Source organism: Lolium perenne, chromosome 3 (genome assembly GCF_019359855.2).
Source record: "Lolium perenne isolate Kyuss_39 chromosome 3, Kyuss_2.0, whole genome shotgun sequence".
Classification (NCBI taxonomy): Eukaryota; Viridiplantae; Streptophyta; class Magnoliopsida; order Poales; family Poaceae; genus Lolium; species Lolium perenne.
This window is the reverse complement of record NC_067246.2, coordinates 284227130-284234561: the sequence shown is the minus strand read 5'-3', so window position 1 is coordinate 284234561 and position 7432 is coordinate 284227130. Positions and strand designations below refer to the sequence as shown.

General features: G+C 34.6%; 1 long non-coding RNA gene across 1 annotated transcript; it reads left to right on the top strand.

Moving 5' to 3' along the window:
• Positions 1-5640: 5640 nt before the first annotated feature.
• LOC139837680 (uncharacterized) lies at positions 5641-7432 on the top strand. Its single transcript, XR_011754297.1, has 3 exons — positions 5641-5901; positions 5987-6157; positions 7168-7432. It is a non-coding gene; the product is annotated as an uncharacterized lncRNA (long non-coding RNA).

Below are 7432 nucleotides of genomic sequence, written 5' to 3'. Positions count from 1 at the left end.
GGAGATCCATAATGGCTCCCACATATTCAACGATAACTTAGTGATCGATTGAACCATTTACATACGATATCGATTCCCTTTGTCACGCGATACTTTACTTGTCCGAGGTTCGATCATCGGTATCTCCATACCTTGTTCAACCTCGTTACCGACAAGTACTCTTTACTCGTACCGTGGTATGTCATCTCTTGTGATCCAATCACATGCTTGCAAGCTAATCAGACGATATTCCACCGAGAGGGCCCAGAGTATATCTATCCGTCATCAGGATGGACAAATCCCACTATTGATCCATATGCCTCAACTCACACTTTCGGAATACTTAATCCCATCTTTATAACCACCCATTTACGCAATGGCGTTTGATGTAATCAAAGTACCCTTCCGGTATAAGTGATTTACATGATCTCATGGTCGAAGGACTAGGTAACTATATATCGAAAGCTTATAGCAAGTTGAACTTAATGACTTGATCTTATGCTACGCTCATTTGGGTGTGTGTCCATTATATAATTCACCTAATGACATAACCTTGTTATTAATAACATCCAATGTTCATGATCACGAAACCATGATCATCCATTAATCAACAAGCTAGTTATACAAGAGGCTTACTAGGGACTCCTTGTTGTTTACATAACACACATGTATCAATGTTTCGGTTAATACAATTATAGCATGGGATGTAAACATTTATCATGAACAGTAAGATATAACAATAACTAATTTATTATTGCCTCTTGGGCATATCTCCAACAGTCTCCCACTTGCACTAGAGTCAATAATATAGTTTATATTTGAAAAGATATAACACCTTGGCCTTCTGGTGCTTATCATGTTTTGCTCACGGGAGAGGTTTTTAGTCAACGGATCTGACTGTTTAGAAATGTATGTATTTTGAAATTCATTTGCGTCTCTACGCATCACTCATTTTCCAAATGAGTCTGCATTAATTGTATATGCTTAGTCCTCTGGTGGAACCTTAATTCCGCGGTCTGAAAATAAGTCACTAATATTGTCATACACAATATAGCTTCAAAGTTCTGACACTATCAGAACTACACCAAGTTCTCAAAGAAATCCTCGACTTAACATCCTCGGTCATTGTCAAAACAATGACATACTCTGCCTTCGTTTGTAGAATCCGTCACAATATTTAGAACTGATCTAAATCTAGCATAGACTTCTTCTAGCTCATTGTGCTACCTTTTAAACAACACTTAGCCTAATTAAGATTGAAATTTTATTTTTATATGTGATCAAACAAATATCGGTGCAACACCTTACAGCGATTTGTTTGTCATTACCCCATACAAAAACTATATATATATATCCTTGGTTCTTCTAAAGCACTCAGGGACATTCTTACTGTTGTCCAATGATCATTACATGAATCATTATGGTATATGCTCGTAACACTTTAGAGCACAGGACATCTGACTTTGTACATATTATTCGTGATCTAAAATCACTCATGTGTTTTTACTCATCGAGTGTCAAATACACTCAAGTTTTGTTAAACCTTCACATGGAAAAGAACACATTCTTAATATTTTTATATTGAACCACTTCAATATTCATTTTATGTACTTTGACTTAAACTTATTATGTGTTTCAATCTATCTTCATAGATCTTGACACTAAATATGTTTCAGTCCATATCCTTTCATTGAAGTTAATTCTCAATGAAACCTTTTATAATCAGTATATAATTACATCATTTATAACCAACTATATGTCATCTACATAAAGTATTATAAATATGTCTCAGCGCTCCCACTTAATTTCTTGCAAATGCAAACATCTTCATCGTTTCTGATGAAATCAAAAACTCTTTGACTATTTCATCTGGTGAAGATTCCAACTCCGCGATACTCACTTCATCTAATTGAAGTTCGTATACCTATCTAGTATTCCACGGACTAGCAAAACTCTTGGTTGTATCTTGTATACACCTTTAATACACACTTCTATTAAGTAATATATTTTGCCATCCTACTAGCATATCTCATAAAAGAAATATGTAGCAATTACTAGAATAATCCACATAGACCTTAAGCATCGCTACAGAAGATCTAATCTTATCGTAGTTAACTCTTTGAACTTTGTCGTAAACAACTTTTCAATAAGTCAAGCTTCTTTAAGGATATTCCATCCAAGTCCATCTATTTTATAGATCCATTTACTTTCAAAAAGTATTCACCTATCTTGTATTTCATGGTGCGCAACCATTTTAACGGAGTCAGGGCCCATCATAACTTCTTTGTATGTAGTTGGTTTATCATTGTTCAAAAACAATCCTTTGTCCACAAATCATTTATTTGATCACAAAATAAACCACATCTACAAGGTTCAATAAGTACTTTGATCTCCATGAATATAACACTTTGTAGACATGGGAGCCATGATCTTCGTAGCTGCTTCCGGAACCATTTCCGATGCTGTGCTACTCGGATCATCATGCTCAGGTTCATGAACCTTATCAAGTTTCATTGTCCTCCCACTCAAATAGTTCGCTAGAAACAATTTCTTTGAAATAAGTAAGAAACATCGACAAAAACTTTTGTCTTTGACTTTATAGTGGAAAGAATTCCCAGTCAATTTTATGGGATAATCAACAAAGACATTTATCCGATTTTAGTTGTAAACTCATTTACTTATGCTATGCATACCAAAATTTAAGAAAGGACTATTTAGGGTTTATACCCATGCCATAACTCGTATGACGTCATTTCAATGGATCATGATGATGCTCTATTCAGTGTAAAAGCGGCAGTCTCTAAAGCATAATCCACAAAAATATAATGGCGTCATTTTATATTATCTCATCATTAATCCAACAAGGTTTGGATACGTCTCTTGGATACTCCATCATCAGTATGATACTCCAAGAAACTGAGTTGTAGAACAATTTCATAAATCTCTTAGATGTTCGCTAAAACTCGTAATTCAAATATTTACACCATGATCCAATCATAGATATTTGACTTTTCTATTATGATGATTTCCACTTCATGCTGAAATTTATTTGAATCCATTCAAATGTTTCAAACTTCTTCCTTATCGAATATATCCACATATATATACTCAATTCATTGTTAGAAGTTTTCATGAAGTAGAAGAATCTCCCGCACACAACTATGCCCAGTGAACCTATACATCACCATGTATGTTTCCACTAAGTTAGTTGCCCGTTCAACTCTTGGCCTATGAACGGTATTTAAGTCATTCTCTTTAGAAGAGATTTGTAAGCGCCAAATGATTCAAAAATCATATGATTCCAAAAAACCATTCAAATGGAGTTCCTTCATGCGTTCCTTTCTACCAAGACCTAAATGGCGGTTCCACTAATGAGTGGAATTCATATCATTTGCCTTATGGCATTTTAGCGTCAATGTTATGTATGTGTACTTCACCATAAAGATTTATAATAACTTATCCATCGTACATGGAATGTTGTTACAATTTGAACAACTCATTGTTTTCATTTAACCAGAACAAAACAACAATTATAAAGTTCTTTATTATAAATCTGACTGGCTAGACAGAATGCCAACGACGAACATAATAACACTTTATTTTTGTTCCAGACGTGCATTCCTATCACATTCCTTTTCAGTCACTTGGGCCATTGTATTCTTGTATTGCGTTGTTTTGTATGACACCTCATACCAACCAATATGGTACTAATACCCAAGAATTTCATTGTGTGACCAAAACAAGGAGTACATTCATAACATGTATATCATCTATATACACCTGAGCTAGACTTTCTAGTCTTTTCTTTTTTTCTGCCAAAAATCTTTTGTAGTTTCTCTTTTAGATTTCCTCATTCTCAGAAAACACTTCACCTTCAATAACTTCTAGGTCCATTGGTCAAATACCAATAACCTTGAGGTTCTTACTTTGAAGTTGATCATCACATGACAAGTGTTCCAGATTTCACTATTAGTAACCTTTTAACGTGATGAACAATTTCACTCATAATTTTTATCCATCAAATCATGATGACTTTCCGAGACCATGTCTGTACATGCTAGGCTCGTAAAGTTTAACCTTAGTGTTCGCATGTACAAATCTGGCTTGCACCCGTTGTATGCACTCGTAGAATCTATAACACCCGATCATCACGTGATGCTTCGAAACGATGAGTCTTAGCAACGGTGCATACTAAGGACGATCACTTCATGGATATGCGAATATCGTTAGTGCCCAAATAGTTGGAGGATTGGGACGTCTAGCGTCTTCAACCTTCGTACATTTCCCATAAAACTTATGAGTTTATGTAGTCTCACTAGATTATATTCTATCATCTTGCAATAAGGTCTTAGATATCACATATATCTCATACCTTGCTAATTTTTAAAAACAAAATTTCCAGCTCCTTACTTTTTAAACGGATTTGAACTTCAAGTTTCATGGAGACAAGATGATTTTAGGTACTAATTGAAACCATTGTTCTTTGAATCAACAATGTGAGGTTTACTAAAGTTTGCAATAGGACTTAATCATTTCTTGATTCCATAACAATACGGTACCAGTCCGTAAAGTTACTTGTCAAACTCAACAGTATTTCTATCTCAATTACAAGACTAGCGCATGGTAGAAAACGGTTGCCAATTCTACAAATTTAATTTAAAATACCATTCAGACTATGTTCATGATAATTAGTTCAAGTTTTAATCCAATTACTAATGAACTCCCACTTAATACAACATCCCTCATAGTTGTTAAGTGGCACACGATCCACATCCACTACACCAAAACCGATGTCACATCCCGAAATTTCCTAAATTTTGGAATGTAAAATAAAAATACATTTGATGCTTGATTGTTTGAAATTGATTGAAAATTTACAAAGAATTAAAACTTTTCATAGGTTATTTACAAGTTAATTCCAAAATAGTATTTTTAAAGACTTTTGATTTTAAAGTATTTTCAAAATCAAACATATCCTTGCTTTCAAAGTTTTCAAATCCTTAATGGGTTTCTATTTAAGAAAATCAAACTATTGAAAACTATATTTGGAAAATATTGCCAAAGTAGCAATTAGGCCAAGTGCATGTAATTATTATTTATTTTCACAAATGGATTTTAAATAGGTTCTTTGTTGTCCTAAAACATTATTTTGATTTTTACAAATTTTTATAAACTTATTTGGTATGCGTATGTTAAAACTATTCACACATAGTCATAATGGCATAATAGTAATAAAATAATATAAAATAAAAATTTATAAAATCTGAATCCTTTTATTGTCCTATGCTGAGCAAAATAGTTTTACAAACTCGTAAAATTTCGTTTCACTCAAATCGGAGTTACGAAACTCATTTTATAAAAGAAACAAGTAATAGAAAAAAAAAAAACAGGCCGGCCAGCCGGACCGACCGGCCCAGCAGGCGGCCGAGCCAGGCCCACTCAGCCGACCAGCCCAGGCGGACCGAACAACCGAGTCGGTCCTATCTCTCCAGAGCACCATCTGAAATTCATTTTGACAAAACTTATCTCCACTTAAATCAACTTTTCTTGAGCTACACAACTTCGATTTCAGATCCGTTTATTTCTACGCGTTCCTAACTTCGAGTCCCACCTTTTCCACCGACGTATGGCCTATATAAAACCACCACCACGTCGCAGTTTCGTTTTCCCTTTCCTCCTCTCGAAATCTCTCGAAATCCTAGATCAACGAATCTTAACTCGTTGCTTTGACCCCCTAAACCACTTCAAATCGTTTCGGGCTCTACACGAAAGTTGTAGATCTCGTCGAGATCTTTCAATCCCGACCAATCTCATCTCTTTTCATCCACCATACACGGATAATTTCGCATCGCAAGGTGTCAGACCTGACAAAGGGAATCTTCAATTAGTTCGTGCTAGTTCCACGAAATCCAAATTCCTTTGGTGAGTATGTAGATCTGATCATCCTCTACAACTTTCATGTCGAAAGTTTTTCGATTTGAAGTACCAATTTGTCACTCATCTACAGATCTATTTCGAGTCAACAGGAGCCAAATCGAGTTTCAAAACTATCTCGAATCATCATGACTTCAACACGGAAGTTGTTCCTCTCATCAAGATCTTTCCATTGCCGCGAGTCTCACCTTGTTTCGTTCACCGAGCAAGGAGAAAATCGTGTTACAAGATTCAGATCTTATAAGTTATAACTCAGATCTTGTCAAACTCATTATTCCGTTGTGAAAAGTAATTTGTGCGTTAGATAGATCTACTAATTCTATACAACTTTGATGTAGAAAGTTTTTCCATCTAAGCAAATTTTTCTGTCAACTTTATGACATCATCATGACATCAGCATAGTCAACTCAGTCTGGTCAAAGTCAAACTGCAGTCAGCGGTACGATCAGCAGTACAGTCAGCGGTACAGTCAGCAGTACAGTCAGCGGTCAACTATACAGTCAGCTTTAGTCAAACACGTTTTAAATTCGAAATTTAAATCTCAGATTTGTTGCACACGTTGAAAAATCCGTATAAAATCAACCGTAGGGCCAAATTTTACAAACTTTATAGTTTTGGAAAGCTTACAGTATGTACTACACGTTTATGCAGTAATATGGTGTAGGTACTGTGTTAGATTTCGCATTGTAATTCAAATAGAGAAATTGACTTTTTTTTGCACTATAAAAATTGTATAAAATAATCTACTGGTCCAAATTTGATGATTTTGTACTTTCTGGAATCCTCAGAACATGTACTTCAACTTGGTATAGGAGTTGTACAACTTTGATACGTGCACAAACTTGCTTTAGTAAAATCTATCCGAATCAGTAATTCGAAGATAATTCAAATTCTATAAATCGTTTTTGGATAATTCCAATTGCTCTAATCTTGTACTACTGTAACATATCCAGGGAACTCAAGTTTATATTTTTACTAAACGTAAATCTTGCGGTAGCTAATTAATAAGATTGTGTATGTTAAGTAGATACTCGATTAATGGTTTTTCTAAATCAAATTAAATGTCCAGAATACTTTATTAACATTAAACATATCAGAGAACACCTAATACAACACTTACACACTACTTATCTGGTGAAAGTAATTGGTGCATAGCATGCATGCATGTCTATGATTGTTCATATCGAATGTTTGTTTATTTTTGTTGTTGTTGTTGAATGGTGTGTTTATGTTGTGCTATATTCTATGTTATAGTTTGTACGGAGAGACACGTATTTTGATTAAGAGAAGTGAACGAGCTTCGACTACCAAAAAGGCAAGTGACACTCAATTACCTACTATTTTGTTAAGCATTAGTGTTTTATAAATTAGTATGCATGGTAGGTTTTTGTTTTCGAAAGTTATGCTATGCTTATTAATCCTAGTAGTGTGTAGCCATCCATGAACCCTTGCTAGGATTTTTAGTTGCCTAGCAATAACAAAGTGCCACTGCTGTTTTGATCTAATTTGGATTGTGAGT